This window comes from Erpetoichthys calabaricus, chromosome 3 (genome assembly GCF_900747795.2).
Source record: "Erpetoichthys calabaricus chromosome 3, fErpCal1.3, whole genome shotgun sequence".
NCBI classification, from domain to species: Eukaryota; Metazoa; Chordata; class Cladistia; order Polypteriformes; family Polypteridae; genus Erpetoichthys; species Erpetoichthys calabaricus.
In genome coordinates this window covers 243,865,039-243,882,440 of record NC_041396.2, presented here as the reverse complement: position 1 = coordinate 243,882,440, position 17,402 = coordinate 243,865,039, and positions in this window count along the sequence as shown.

Here is a 17,402-nt window from a genome sequence, read left to right as displayed (position 1 = left end):
AAGGACTGAAAGTGCTAAAATATTGTGCATTTCAGCTTCAATTCAAACCTGAAAATTTAAACTGATGGAGATTTTGTTCTGAAGGATGGGAAGGCAATCTGAGTCATCTGTTTTGTGCTCATGCAAGATGTGGGTTTATTCTTGCATTTTACTCGTATTTTCTACAGGCACAAACATGTTGTTTGTGGCAAAAGCTTCCATTGCCAACCATAATATATGCCACTATATTACATAGGGTAGTTCATCATGCTGCTGCTCAGGATGTGTGAAATGTGTTTTAAAGGAAAAACTTTCAATTATCTTCAGATGTGAGCAAATTTAGGAACCATGACTTTAGTGCTGATTTCTGATTAAATTGTTCTGATTCTCATATTAATTCTTGCTTAGTGACTTTTCCTAAGATTATCCCATTAAGAAGTTTGCAACTCTGTCACTCAAAACTGTCCTAATACTAATAATTAAAAGCAGTTGTAACAAAAGGTAACTGCAGAAGAAGCTCAGGAAGAGCTTTAACTTGAAGATTGTGGAAGGAAATGAAAGAGCTGGGGACTCTCAGTCATATACAATGGAGATGCATGTGTAAGAGTGATTTCATGATGAGTGCCCCTCACTTTGCCACTGTCTTCATATAACTGAACAGAACTAAGCATTTCAAGGGAACTGTTGATTAGCAGTGGATCCACTATTAGTCTTTTGAATAACATTTAACTGTCAAAATCATGTCAACTTCAAGCCAGTGTCCACTGAGCTTTAAATAATGATGAAGAAAGACAAGAGATAGTATGGTACGATTTGGAAAAAGACACCAAAACAAACAAAGTTTCCTAGGTGCAAAGCGGGGCAAGTATGATAATTATACCCCTCCACAGTGCCACCAACACTGTGTCTCTGCAAATACCAGACAGCTACTTTTATGTTTTTTATCATTCTCTTCACTTTCTTTTACCACTCCATTACAAGTGGATCAATGGCACAATATATAAAGGCACTGCTTAACAATGATTTGTAACTTTACAAAAGTACTTAATAAAAAACAGTGTTCATGGAACATCTTGGATGTTTCCTAATAATGCTTCTATTTGTTAGGTTGGACGACGTACAAACTGATGTTTTATAAATAATAAATGGATACTATCAATAAAAGCCATGACCCACGCTCTTACACTCCTCAAGTACTGGTGTCCAGTTTAAGACCTCCAATTGTGGCTTCAAATCTAACAATTTTACTTCCTACATGTACATGTACTATTTTACATTTATTTACATTAAATTTCAATTGCCATATTTCTGTCCAGGTCTAAATTCTGTCTATGGTAGGCATGGAGCTGGACAGTTTGACATCCGTGGTAGAGCGACGGGCACTGAGCAGGCTCCTGTCAATCATGGAGAATCCACTGCATCCACTAAACATTATCATCTCCAGACAGAAGAGCAGCTTCAGCGACAGACTACTGTCAATGTCCTGCTCCACTGACAGACTGAGGAGATCGTTCCTCCCCTACACTATGGGATTCTTTAATACCACCCAGGGGGGTAAATGTTAACATTATTCAAAGTCAAAGTTATTGTCTGTCTGTATACCTGCATTGTTATCACTCTTTAATTTAATATTTTCTTTATTAGTATGCAGCTGCTGGAGTATGTGAATTTCCCCTTGGGATTAATAAAGTATCTATCTATCTATCTATCTATCTATCTATCTATCTATCTATCTATCTATCTATCTATCTATCTATCTATCTATCTATCTATCTATCTATTTATCTATCTATCTATCTATCTAGAAAGATTTGTAATTATTCTGCTGACTGTAGGGTATCTGCTACACCACCTAGTTTAGTGCCATCTGCAAACATAATCAGCTCATTACTTTTATCAACATTATTTATATAAACTGAAAAGAGAAGAGACCTCAGCGCTCATCCTTCAAGGACATCACTTTAAATGTTGCCTAATTCAGAAAAAGTTCCTCCTACCACAACCCTTTGCTTTCTTTGTTTGAGCCAAGTTTCCAGCCATCTGCACACTGCATTTTAAATACCTGATTTTTAAAATTTGATCACTAGCATCATATGTAATAACTTAACAAAAGCTTTTTGAAAATCAAGATAAATGATATATGTTCTCCTACAATTAAAAGCTTTTGCTCTGTCTCCAACATTTCAAACATATTAATGAAACAAAATCTCTATTTGTTGTCACTGCAGTAATCCACCTGTAATTGATATGTGTTACTCAATATTTTCTTTATAAAAATTTCTTCCATTAATTTACCCATGAGACGCTGGCTGTTAGTTATTTGGTTCAGCCAAATCGCTTTTTAAATATAAAGGAAAAATATTAGGAGAGCCTCCAATTTTTTTTTTTTGGACTGTGGTGGGCTGGCACCCTACCCAGGGTTTGTTCCCTGTGTTGGCTGGAATTGGCTGCAGCAGACCCCTGTTACCCTGTGTTAGGATATAGCGGGTTGGAAAATGACTGACTGACTGACAATTTTTTGGAATTTTCCTAATGTACAGTAAGTTTCTGTTGAACCTCTCTTGTATGTTTCTAATAAATGCTGTATGTACTGTTAATCCAATGGTTATTCCACTCTGTAACCTGCTTGTATGCTAATGGCTTATTACTCATGCTCACATACTGTATATTCTTCTGTAATAAACTTCCATTTGCTAAAATGCTTGCTTCCTTCTATTTCTTTATCAAACATTATACATTAAGCACAACATGAGTGGTTCAAACGTTCTCCTTAAAGAGGTTCTGTGTTCTCCTGATCACTTACAATGTGTTATGTTACAGCCAGGATAATACCCCAGCTCAAGTTTCTTTTCTTTCTATTCCGTCTCTTTATGTTTGTTTATTTTTTTATTTAATGACTAGTGACACTTACTGTTGAAGACAAGTAATAGAAAAAAATGTAAAATATGTGATATCTCTTGACCTACATGTACCCTGTGACCCCCTATTCCTTTCTTTGCTATTCTTCTGTGTCTTCATCTCTCTTGCCAGGCACTCCCTTTCATGACAGCCTTGGCATAAAGTCTCCTTCTCAGATTCTGTCATTTTGAGATTCCTGGATTGCCTCCTGTTTGCTTTTTGACTTCCAATAATGGTAGACAGGCCCCCATTACCCAATATGAAAACATCAGATTTTTTTTTATAATACTTCCTGTCTTTGAAGGCAACTCTCAGCATGCCTCCTATGCCTTTACTCTTCCTTGTGTGTCTCAACTTCTCTTTCCAGCACTTCCTCTCATTAGTGTCACGAAAGCCAAACTAACCAATCAGATTGCTCACAGGGACCACGCACACACACACACACACAGAGTAGCATTATACTCTAGATTATTATTGATTATGTTTTTGTATTCTTTTTTTATATTTTGATTAATATTATTCTGTTTACTGATTGATTTTGTTATATTTCTGAGTAATGTTTATTCTAGTTTTATGTTTTCCTGCTATGTCCCTTTGGGTGGAGCCTCAAGGGCAGGGTCTCATTGCGCACAGCTGAGAGACCATCCTCAGCCTTTATTTTCAGGGCTGAAAGCTAGTGTTCAGTGTTAAATCATTGGTTTCTTGTTAACTCTTTTAGTGACTCCCTCTTTTCTGATTTTCCAGTTTCTCAGCTATGAATTTTAACGATTAAGATTTCTGGTATTGTTTGCTCTGGTGTCTTTGAAGCATATTTTTTGATTCCCTTATTTTTTACTTTTGCTTTTGATTTTTGTTTTTCAATTTAGCATTTGTTTAATAAATCCTGAGTCAAAATATAATTTTGTTTTGTTATTGTCATAAATTCACGCCATTCATTGTGCTGAATGTTAGTTTTTATTATAGAAAACTCATTTTGTTGTATTTTAAACTATTATTATTTGCACAAAGTTTAATTCTTCATGTTGGTCATTGCCATATTGTGTTTAAGCGACATACAATTTGTGTTATGTGATTTCACGTGGCACATCAATGTTGTATGCCAATGTTCTGTTTTAAATACGGAGGCTCCGCTACTTAGGTTATCCCTCAATGGATAAATTCCTTCAAACAAAACCTATAATGCAGTGAGTTTATCTCCAAGTAGGCCTAGTGCTAGGTTTCATTTTGACTTCCTTCTGTCAATGATGTCTCTTTTGACTCGCCCTCATATTTTGTTTGTTGTTTGATTCGCCCTCATATTTTGTTCGCTGGTTTTCTCTTTACTTGAGGTTTAGACCTTTGCCTGGCCATCATTATGTGCTTTCTGAATCTGACATCTCCTGGCCCCCTGAATCTCACAATAATTTGTGAAGATGCTGTCTCAACAGTTGATATGTCTAAGAAGTTTGACAATTTTCCTTCTGCCATTTACTTACATTTGAGATATCGAGTTTCCTTTAGGGTTTTCCCCATTCTACCATGTCAACCCTGATCTTGAATTTGGAGATAAGCTTTAGCCTCAGAGGAGCTGACTGAGCACAGGGACAGGTAGGATTCTTAACAGAATAATCCCATAGCAGACACTATCCTTCACGTCTGAAGATAAAGGCTGAGGCTGGTCTCTCAGCTGTGGTGTAAGGGGAGAATGAACCCCTGAGGCTCCAAGCAAAGGCATAAGGCAGGTAACACGTAAAAATAGGATAAGCATAACTCAGAAACAATAAAACTGAGAAAGCGAAAACTAAAACATAATCAATAATATTTACTAAGTAATGAATAAACACAAAATGGTTGAATAGAAAGAAAAGAAATGTGAACTGGGGTAAAACCCTGGCTATAACTTAAGACAATGTCTATGTAATGGGTTGGTTCCTGCCTTACATCTGATGCTTCCAGAAAAAGCTGGACAGAAGAATTGTTGAACTTCACAATTAACTGATATCACTGGAATATTTTTTGACATATTTGGAATTTTTCAATGGAAACAACATTTAGCTGTATCACAGCAGGACCTACACTGTGCCTAAGCCTTGACAGAATGATAAACAGGCACACATAGCAGAAAGATTAAACACCTCTTGCCATTTCTTGATGCATGATGGTTATTGGTTGTTCAGGACATATTTCTCTAAACAAGAGTAATCTGTCTGACTTTTACATCTTGTGTTTTTCACCTCAAGTTCATGTTTTAAAACTGACAACTCATATTTCCCTTGTTTGGATAACCAGACTCTCATTTAAAAATATTTTTGAATTGTAGTACAAATTAGCAAAATTAAGAATAATGCATCATCTCTTAACTTTGGATTCCAAAGACATACAGGAATCTCACAGTGATTGAGTGGTGCACAGTATAAGGACTGGTAGTACACTTAGTAAAATTCACATAATTTGTTTTTGCCCGATCAAACCTTGCAGCAGCTTTTCCACTGATAGCGTCTGTCTGATGTAAGCTGTGAACAATTCACTATATCAAATAGACAAATGTATTAGGATTCGCTGAAATGGTCTATCATTACTTAACCAAGCTTGCCCGATGAAATCACACAAATATGGCTGCAACATAATGTAGCATGACAAAATAAAAAATAAATAAAGATACAGATAAACCAACAAATACTGGGATATTAAAAAAAGATCTATCAAAAACACTTATCACACTTGGATGAATCTAATGTGGGAGTTTATCTTACCTCAGATTTGCTCAATTGATTATTAATGCTCACGTACTTCAATGTGATTTGGCACATTTCTTTTCATTCAGTTGACCAAATAATGTGTTTTACTTTATTAAATTCACATTTCTGAGATGAAGCACTCTTTTTTTAAAAATCAAAGATCTCTTTTTAAATGTATGCCTTTTTCATCAAATGAACTGAAATGAATAGGTCGATCAGTTAAATTATTCATGTGTATCCAATGCAGACATCATTGAAATAATGTGGTAGAAAAAAGCAAAAAACCCATTTGCTAACTTTACATTTCTTATATTCAGCTTATAGCAGTTTTACGCTTACTTTACAGATTATTCAACTTCATTTTAACTTAATGTATTCTTATAAAGAGCCCAGCACCATGTAGTTTAGTACAGCTTAACAGTTAAATTAAATGCACAAAATGAGCTGCAACAAAAGAGAAAATAAGCCAAGAACTGGAACACTGTGCAAAATAATACAACTATAAAAACATGTGGAACATTTACAACAATCTAGATGAGGACAGGCCATTCAGCCCAACAAAGCCCGCTAGTCCAATAGACCCAATTCTTTTAAAAAACATCAAGTCTACTTTTGGAAGTCCCTATAGTCTTACTGTCTACCATACTATTCCATGTGTCTATGGTTCTCAGTAAAAAGAAAAACTTCCTAATGTTTTTGTGAAATTTACCCTTAAGTTTTCTAACTGTGTCCCTGTGTTTTGATTTACTCATTTTAAAATAACTGGACTAATTCCTTTCATAGTTTTAAACACTTCAGTCATGTCACCTCTTCTTTTGCTTAAACTGGAAAGGCTCAGCACTTTTAATCTTTCCTCATAATTCATCCCCTGTAGCCCTGGAATCAGCCTAGTTGCTCTTCTCTGGACATTTTCTAGTGCTGCTATGTCCTTTTTGTAGCCTGCAGACCAAAACTGCACACAGTACTCCAGATGAGGCCTCACCAGTGCATTATAAAGCTTGAGCATAACCTCCTTGGACTTGTACTCAACACATCAGGGCGCTATATAACCTAACATTCTGTTAGCCTTCTTAATGGCTTTTGAACACTGTCTGGCTGTTGATAGTGTTGAGTCTGGTATGACTCCTAAATCCTTCTAATAAGGTGTACTTTGGATTTTCAGACCTCTCATTCTGTATTCAAGCCTAACATTTTTACTTGATACATACTGTATTTTTACTTACATTAAATTTCATCCATTACAAACCTGCTCAACCATGTACAGTATGCTGTCCAAGTTCCTCTGTAATGAAAGGAACATGACATACCCATACTATATTAATAGTGTTAATTATGTTCTTAATGGAACCAAATGACAGAGGAACATTCTAACTCAAGGATCCAGAACTCAGGCACAGAGCCCCAAAATGGATAGTCAACAATACATCACAGAGGTTTAAATATTGACTATTCCAGGAGAACATGCTAAAGATCTGACACAGGGTCCATCATTGTATTAGGGTGGATAACTTGATGAAAATAGCTATTCTGTAACAGGAACCAGATGAGGAAATGTAAATTTGATTACATACTATTGACCCCCTTCATTTTGACACCCACTGCCCGCCCAACCTACCTGGAAAGGGGTCTCTTTTTGAACTGCCTTTCCCAAGGTTTCTTCCATTATTTTCCCTACAATGGTTTTTTGGCAGTTTTTCCTTGTCTTCTTAGAGAGTCAAGGCTGGGGGGCTGTCAAGAGGCAGGGCCTGTTAAAGCCCATTGCGGCACTTCTTGTGTGATTTTGGGCTATACAAAAATAAATTGTATTGTATTGTATTGTATAAGTCAATGTCTTTGTTAAGTTTATAACCAGAAACCAGAAAAGCAAATTCATGTGTCATCAAGCCCAAAACAGATCCTAATTCGTACTCAATAAAATGCGGAGACAAATTCTTTAGCCAGGAAACATCAATATAAAATTGCTCACATGTTAACTCTCACAGGTACATCCACAATCTTAGATAACCAGGAAGTGCAGAGCACTGACATTTCCACTGTTGTGGTAATGATGTCACACACTGCACACTACAGGGGCCTGAAACGGTGTATACACACAAACATGTTGCGTAAGCCCGTTTCCACGCTCACATCGTGATGTATAAAACCTAAACTTGGTATATGCAAGTTCTCCGCTCGGTTTTGCAAACTGGCAGCACCCAGCGTCAAAACAGTGCTTTTGTGCCAGTGTGGTTTCCCTTTCTCTTTTAGATCCTCATACCTGATGCGGCTTTATCAAATACACTGAAGTTAACTGCATATTGTTTATTAGTTTAAGGCATCTGATTGTAACTAATTTGTAACAATATAATGGTCCACGGAATGGCCAAACTATTCCAGATACCATAGCTGCTTTAGTGTTGTTACTCTCAAGTATTTATCCCACTGTATCTGAGTGTGGAATCGCAGCCCTACAGCAGCTGATCAGAAAGAGAATTATTGATTCTATCGATTTTATCGGTATACAGCATCAAGCACACGCTGCCTCAGCCATGCACATAGTCTATTGAACTCCTCTCATACGGCAAACGCTTCAGAGCCTTTCCTGTACGGACCTCGCGGTTCAGAAACAGTTTCATCCTATGAACTATAAACACACTCAATAAGTCCATCAAGTGCTCCTTGTAGAACTGTTTGTACTTATAAGTACAATTACCTCACTGTAAACTTGTGATACAGTTATAATATTGCACAACCTGAGCCACTTTATAAAGAGCGTATTTATGATGACAATATAATTTTTAAGATGAAATGCAGCAAAATATGTTTATTACATTATACAGATAAAATGTTAACATCATTTAAATAATCTATATTGTTAATAATTAAACATGTGAGGACACAGTGTTGCAGTGCTAGCTAGTTCACGGATTGTTCCTGCCTTGCGCTGTATGCTTGCTGGGACTGGCATGACCCTGGATGGATAGATGGATGGAATAATTAAACATGTATTACGAAGATATTTCAATGTTCATTAAAAGTTTTGAAGAATCTGTGTTCTAAGCTTACAGATGGCTTAACATCTATTACGGAGCTGATTATGTGGCGATTGGGTACTTGCAGAATGAAAAGTAAGGACAGGAATTGGAGGTTAGTACGTTTGAAAGAGACAGTCCTACTGCAATAAATTATTTCATTGAAGGTTGCGCATGACGCGGCAAGCATCTTGCGGGAGGCAGGAACAATCTCTCGACGAAGCGCCAGCTCGTCACTATCACTGAGCCACTGCGTTCCCATGTTTAATAACGTGCTTTAACTCCTGTCATCATAAAAATTATATCACGTATACATCTCAGAATTTTAATTATTCAGAGAGCTGTAATATCATGAATGTAATGGATTCTGTGTCCTGTTGGAGGAAGAGAAAGCCCATTTAAGAAGCACGTACTTTTTCACACACATAAAGCACATAGAAGAACATATACAAAACAAAACATTTAACATGCTGCTTTAGTTACGATGGTATTTGAGAAACTAGCAAATTAAATGACTTAAAGATGAAGTTTATGATGTTCTACTTTAATGACAAAATAAACTACGTGATTAAAGTGGAAATTTCAAGATTAAAGTTGACATTTCGAGCTTTTTCCCAACTGTGTCCCAATTTTTTTTTCTTTTCTCTGTACCCTAATAAGCTTTCATATGACACTCAGACAGTGGGCTACAACTCGCCTTTTCATGGCGACTTTGATATCTGACAACTTCTTTTTTATTTCATGCACTGTGCAAATTTGTGAAGTTGAGCTTTAGCATTTCTCCGACACTCTATGTCACTCGATCAACTTCCTTTTGTTGTTTATACCACTGTTTAAACCAACAAATAGTAAGATTTTCCTTGCCTCCACTTGGTATTTGCTGAAATTCTTCTATTTTCCCCCGTGCTTTTGCCATTGCCTTTTCACAGAACACTGAGCTTAAGGGCTATTTATATTGATTTGCATATTCAAAGAGGCGTAATTCTGAGAGGAGTTTGGGGAGTGGCAGCAGGCGTGTGCACGTGCATTACTTTTCACGCTGACTGGGATTTATGCAACAGAAGAACGTGGAAGTTGGTGAATGCACAGATTTATGCATCTGGATTTTTTTGTGCATACTCACATTTCCACTTTTGTCCGTAGGCCATGTTTTAGTGTGAATTCTACACACGGTGTTATGCATGAGGCCACTGGTCCTTTTCCTTAGTGACTGTAGTGAATTATTTTAATCTGTAATTTGTCTTGTTTCACCACTATTTTTGCATCCTACTGAGGTTTTGAATTCATGTATGTCAGTGGATATTAATAATGACAGCTTTTGAATGGCTTCAAATTATTTGGTATCATCTTTTACACGACTATTTTTTTTTGGACATCACCATGGTTACAACCCGATTGTGCTTGTGTGCGACATCCCTGAAGTGACAGAATAAAAGATCATATGTCCTGTCACCATCTGACTACAGAGTTTATTTTTTGATTCAATTCTTTGGTTAAAGACTGTTGGTTAAATTAATTTTTGACTTTGATTTAAGTGTCACAGTTTTGTTATTAGATGACAGTTCTTTTGAATTCTTGGTTACGATCTTTGCTTCGGCTAGTGACTATATTTTCTGGTCCATTTTCTCCTTTCTACTGTGCTATTTCTTTGTTCAGCATAAGTGCAATGTCGCAAATGCCTTGCAAAATTGCAGTGCCACTGAAAAACAAATATGAAAATATTTTACCTACTTTAATTTTTAAGACAAAAATAACTATAAAAACTGGAGTCAGTACATTTCATACCACCAAATGAGTATAAAAAGAGCAGAAAAATATAACAGAAAACTGAAAAGAATAAAAAAAATAAGGCCAAGTCATAAAAATGGCAGTGCCATTAAGTGGAATCACAAGATATGGAAAAAAATAATGAAGTTGCTACAAAACAAGTATGTACAACCACAGCAGTGCTACTAGCAAGAATTCTGGAAGCAAATTAAGACATTTCAGGAAATGTAATTAACACTAGAATCCCTGAAGCCTATGAAAAATCCCGGCCCACCCTAAATCTCTGTGCACCTCTCCACCAGCGTCTTTTGTTTTGTAAATGCGTCTATCAGCACAAGCAGCAAGCAGACTGCTGTCCGATCCCCCGCCTTGACGGAGCTCAACTCGGGCAAAAAATTCTCCCAGCTCAAGCCCAGGCTCCTTATCCGCATGTGAGATTTCTACACCATCACCATGGCACTGCTTGCATACTGAAGTGACTTTAGCTGCAGGTGGAAGTCCCATTTTACTTCATGGTGCCAAACGGAGTTGTGTTGCAGTGCAGCAGTCTATTAGCCAAAAAAAGCATTGTTAAGAAGTTGTCTGTTGTTATGGTTCTTTCTGCCTTTGTCCAGTCTGATAGCGGTCATGGGACATCATATCTTTTATTGCCGGTACAACAAATAGTTCTGAGCAGGCATCATTCACAGTGCTGCTCTTGTGAAAAGAATGGAGATAAATGCCATCATCTCTGAGAGGGAGTGGCAAGTTTGTTGTACCACGTGAACGTCACTGAGAGAATAAAACTGAATAATAAAAAAACAAGCGCTAATTTTTATAAGTAGCCAAAATTTACACCGGGTGTTACAGACTCAAATCTAATATATGTTTTTATTATATTATAGTAATAATAATAATAATAATAAAAAAAAAAAAAAAAAAGCTAACTACTCAAAACGTGGAATGCCCGGTACCTTTGAATTATAAAGTAGCAGATCTTACCTCTACACCATTCAAGAATACATATGAACTTCCTGTCAATTGACATTTCAGCTTGGGTTTTTATCTCATTGACAGTAACATGTAAATCGAATGCTTTTTTATTCTTTGGTTATTTTCTTGAATAAATCACTCATGTTTATTTGATATTTGGACTAAAGTCTTCACACATTATACACTTCACATCATTATTAGTATAACATGGAAAAAGCTTCTGCTTTAGGTATGCGTTCAGCATTGCTTGCCTTGTATTTCCTTTCATCCTACACTTACCCAGATCTTTGTAGACACGGAACAGACATGAAATACAAGTTTTCCAAATAAAAACATACTGTATTATTTTCCCTATACAACTCCAGGCACCTCACATACAGATAAGGAGCCTTGGCTTAAGCTGGGAGAGTTGAGCGGAGGATGGGAAAGCAGGCTGCTTACTGCTTGTGCTGATCGACGAATTTACAAAACAAAAGACTCTGATGGAGAGGTGAGAAGGAAGTTAAGGTGGGTCGGGATTACGGGTTTTTTCGTAGGCTTCAGGGATTTTAGTGTTAAATAAAGTAAGTACAAAGTAATCATATGAAGAAAGAAATAGAGAGTATGATCGTCACACTCAAGAGAGGTAGCAAGACAGAAAAAATGTCTGAAGAAAAAGTCGAAACATTAGAGTTAGGAAAAGGAACAATCATTGTCAAGGTATTATGACTTAGTGGAAGGAGGCAGAATTGTTAATGGAAGGAGAAAAACAAGGAGACTTTATTTTAGTCAAGTCAAATTTCGTTAATGGAATATCAGTCTTCTCTTCCATCTAAATGAAAAATTTTAACAGAATTTGTAGTTGAAAAGTCATTGCCAAAGATCAGTATGCTAAAGTCAAAACTAAAGAAACACACTTGCTGACTCTCAGGGTTTAATCCAATCACAAATGACCAGGAAGTGCTTCATGCTGAATTTTAAACTGCTACATTGATGACCTCACATGGCATGCACTCCAGGGGCCTCATGTATAAACGATGCGTAAGCACAAAAATGTTGTGTACTCCCGTTTCCACGCTCATATCGTGATGTATTAAAACTAAACTTGGCGTAAAGCCACGCACATTCTCACGGCAGCTCAAACCATAGCGTACGCACATTTTTGGCTCAGTTTTGCAAACTGGCAGCACCCAGCGTCAAAGCAGTGCTACTGTTCCTGGGTGGCTACCCTTTATTTTTAAGATTCACATCCCTGACACAGCTTTATCAAACACATTGACGTTAACCACATATTGTTTATTTGTTTAAGGCATTTGATTGTAATCAACCTGTAACCATATAATAGTGCATGGAATAGGCAAAATATGGTCTGCAAAATGTTGATGCAAATTTAACTAATAACAGTGCCACAATGAGACCTTAGAGTAAATATTTTTAACATAAATACACTTACTATAATTTTTTTATGCAACTGAATTTTTTACATATCTAAACTTCTAAAAGGATGAACTTAGACCCAAGAAAGACACAGATTAAGGTCAAAGTACTTTTAAAATAAATTCAATAACACAAGGAACAACATTTTGGGAAGGCCAATAAAAAAACAATTGTCAAACCCCCAAAACATTAAGTTTTAAATCTGCCTAGCAGCCATTCCCTGAATAATCTCTAAAAAATATCTTAATTTGTTTGAGCTTTTTGTCCAAATCTTGAACATCTGGATTACCGTGCTGTCATTTAAAGTACTGACAATTAAATGACACACATAGTCCTATGTGACTGGTGAAGGACACCATTGTCAAAACCAGCACGTTTGAGGTCAATGAACAGCATTTCAAAATTGCAACACTAACCAGGCAAGGGACATCAACACAATAAAGATAACATTAAAGTCATAAGAATTTTGTACCAATATTGCATAATCTTGGTTAAGATTAAATCCACAATTTTGTTTAGTAACATAGAAGACAGACAGAAGATGTGCACAGAGGAAGTAAATCTGAGTTGTAATAGGTTTTCAAGTTATTAAAATTTGACTAGCTTTATTAGATGTCATCTTCTGTTATGTGTCTAAAAAGGGTGCATAGTTTATATCTAGACATTATTATTTATAATAGGTGTAATATAATTTAATGAGGCAAAAACGATTGAAATATGAAATATTTGGCTATATAAACCAATTAAAGCATTATGGCCATAGCTTATACTAAAGAAGTCTAATGTTATTAAAATGCTCCCAGTGATCATATGGGGTGCTCACTGTTTATAAAACCTAAGTAGCCTTTTTTAAGAAGGCTTTGCCTCCAATCCTCCTGACATTCAGATTACCTACTAAAACAGAAAAGACTTTCTGCTATGTAAATATCTGTGCAGATGTCAATCAATCTTTATTTTATACACTGCCTTTCTTAGTGACAACCATTACAAAGTGGTTTATGGAAGGATTTGGAATTCATTATAATCCTGCAATGAAATGGTTTTCCAGCTACGGTGGTACCTTCCTGGCACTCATTCCTGTGACCCTGAACAGCCTGCGGCAGGTATAAAGATGGATTTCTTTCCAATAATTACTTTTTTTTTTAATTATGACAATATAAGAAGCCCCCCTCCCCACTACAGGTGCTCATGATGACTGGCAGGCATTTTGTTATCAGCACTTCTGCAGCACAGTACAGATTTATTTATGTCCACCTCACCGACTCTAAATGGGGTGGGGGGGGGGGATGTTAGAATATAAAAGTATTAAAAATCAATTACAGGCTTACAGGGGGGATAATAATAATAATCTGAGAATGTTTCATTGTGATTAACATAAAGCTTCTTGTTCCCATACTGTGCTTTTAAAGCTTCTTTTTCAGTGCTCCTGCCTGCTACAGAATGTCATTCAGTAAAGAAAATAGAAAAGTCCAGGATTAAGATGATTAATATGCCATTCTTTGAAAGGACTGCATTTCATAAAAAAAAACAATATTTTGCAGGAAACAAGATGAGCACTTCCAGATGTTTTTTATTGTATTTGTCAGTGATGTGCCGTACAGCAGGCAAATGACTGACTCTATAAGTAAAATTCAATTCAGTTTAATTTATTTTATATAGGTCACATTTATGAACATGACCCTGGACTGGATTAAGCAATTTTTATAATGGATTTATGGATGGATAGCACATCTTTTGGCAAGCAGACCACTGTACTTAATTACTAATATAGTACAGAATAACACATATTACAATAAAAACAAAAGTAAAAACACTTTTGAGGCCTGAAGGTGAAGCTTCAATTTGTGTTCATGAGTTGGTCTGAATTATAACAGCAGGGACTTTATGTAAATCTTCAAAAGTATTAGTTAATAATATACTTAAGATAGCCAACTAGGAAACTGTCTACCTGGGCATTTGTTCTGTTTTAGGCCTCAGCAAGCAGTTAATTTGATTCTGATATTTTGGGCCCACTCTAAGTTTATAGGATGATTATTGTCACATGTACGTAGTACAGTGAAGTTCTTATTTTCATGTGCTGTTCAACATACACCACAAACAGTGACAATGAAGACGATGTGAACCCTTTTGGAATTACCTAGCTTTCTGCATTAACTGGTCATAAGGTATGATCTAATCTTCATCTGTATCACAAGTATAGAAAAACACAATATGCTTATGGCAATAACACACAAACAATTATAATCTTTCATGTCTTTTCTGAACAAATTCATTGAACATTCATAGTGTGCTATGGAAAAATAAGGTAACCCTTTGATTTAAAGGGTAAGTTCCATAAAACGCATTACTAAAAATATCTGTTATGCACCATCTGTTGGCACATACTGTACTGTAACTTAGATAAAGACCAGGCCATATTTTAAGTCAAATTTATACATACTGTAAGTGTGATTATTTCCAAAGGGCTCACATACTTTTCTTGCCACTGTAGTATTTTAGCTCCTTGTCTTGCAAGTCGACTTGCACAGATTTATCCCACTTCTAAACTCCTGATAATGTCCAGTCCAATTCAGAATGCTCGAGTTCCTTGATTTTTTTGTTTTTCTTAGAATGATTTAATATAATGTGTCCCTTTGCTCCAGCATTATACTCCTTCAGCCTTATTTTTATTCTGCTATCTTACCCTATTTGTCTGTCTCTACCAGCATAACACTTCTATTCATCTCTTCATTTACCTCTCTAAATGTCAGTCCCACAAACATTAACAAATGCTTCAAGTCTCACAATAGCATACAGACCTACCAGATTGTGTTTGCATATTCCCTACAGTCGTGCAGCAGACCACATGGAACATAATGATTTGCTTGCTGTTTTCAAAATCCTGACACCAATTGGCCTCAGTGACATCTTCAAGAAGAATGTGCTCCCACCACAATCTGGTTCTCTCATTCACCCAAGTTAGCCGCTCCACTGAGAAAGTGTTTAAAGCTGCATTGATTGACCTTACTTGCATGGTGTTGTATCCTTGTTCGGGTGATAGCAGATCAGTGCAGATTTCTTCCTTTAATGTGGGAAGTGACATTCACATATTCTGTATCTCTGTGATGGCCAAAGCAATTTCCTACGCTGTGGTGTGTTGGGATGGTAACATCACTTCAAGCGAGGCCTACTGAATACACAAGCTTATTAAAAGGGCAGGCTCAGTTACAGGACTATGGAAACCCCAGAGGTCATAGCGAAGAAGAGAATTAAAACAAAACTGACTGCCATTATGAACAATGCTGACACACTAACCCTGAGGACTTTCAGCCAAAGAATTATTTAGCCGAAGTGTGCCAAGAAACTTTATTAGGGCTCCTTTATACCAACAGCAATATGCCTGCATAATGCCTTACTGGGGCTGTGACAGCCAAATCAGAAGTTTCCTTCCATTTTAATTTTATCTATCTATCTATCTATCTATCTATCTATCTATCTATCTATCTATCTATCTATCTATCTATCTATCTATCTATCTATCTATCTATCTATCAAAGGCTTTGCAAAAGATCACAAGTCTAATCTCCTCTGTTGCTTTGGAAAACACTACCACGTAGCACAAATAGTTGCTTTTAATAAGAGAATTTTATAAGTCTCCAAACGCAATGATTTCCCAAAACAAAATGTAAGACATTTCCCATTTGGCCTGGTGTGAATAAGTGTCTGTGTGTGCATTAGTGTTCCCCAGGGTGGACTGTATTCCCTCCTGAGGTTGGGTTAAGTATTGCTAGAATAAGCATCACCTCAAATTGACTGAATTGGAATAAACAAGTTCAATAAATGGAATGAAGGATGAATGTTTCACTTCTATATGTAAGCCACTGGTCACCTCTCCATCTAAAGGTTTTAATGACAAATGTGACTCTGAAAGTGCCCAATCCTTTGCCAAAGCTGGGATGTTTTGCATGCTAATTTGCTGTATAAAAGTCCTATTCTATGCTTGAAACATTTTCTGTACAGCCAGCTGTTTTTTTCTCAACATCCTGTGCTTCTTCATGTTTTCAGACATTTGCTGCAGTTTTTTTTTCTTGATTTTTTAGAAATAAATCATTAAGGATGTACAATAATAATTTCTTATTAATGTTTTGCCAGACCACTTTTAAAAACCACACAATTTTAAAAAACATGTCTCAAATACGGGTTTGCTTTCCGGGTCCTCCCTGCGTGGAGTTTGCATGTTCTCCCCGTGTCTGCATGGGTTTCCTCCGGGTGCTCCGGTTTCCACCCAAAGTCCAAAGACATGCAGGTTAGGTGCATTGGCAATCCTAAATTGTCCCTAGTGTGTGCTTGGTGCGTGTGTGTGTGTGTCCTGCGGTTGGCTGGCGCCATGCCCGGGTTTGTTCCTGCCTTGCGCCCAGTGCTGGCTGTGATTGGCTCCAGCAGACACCCATGACCCCGTGTTAGGATATAGTGGGTTGGAAAATGACTGACTGACTGACTGCCTCAAATACAAGACGCTAAACAACTTGATCCACGATGTTGTTGTTCAGCCATGTACCATTATCAAAATTAAGATTTATTTAGACAGAAAAACAGCTAATAAAGCACAAATTGGAGAGACAGCCTGTGGCTCTGTGAAGTGAATGCCCTGAATAGGACTTAC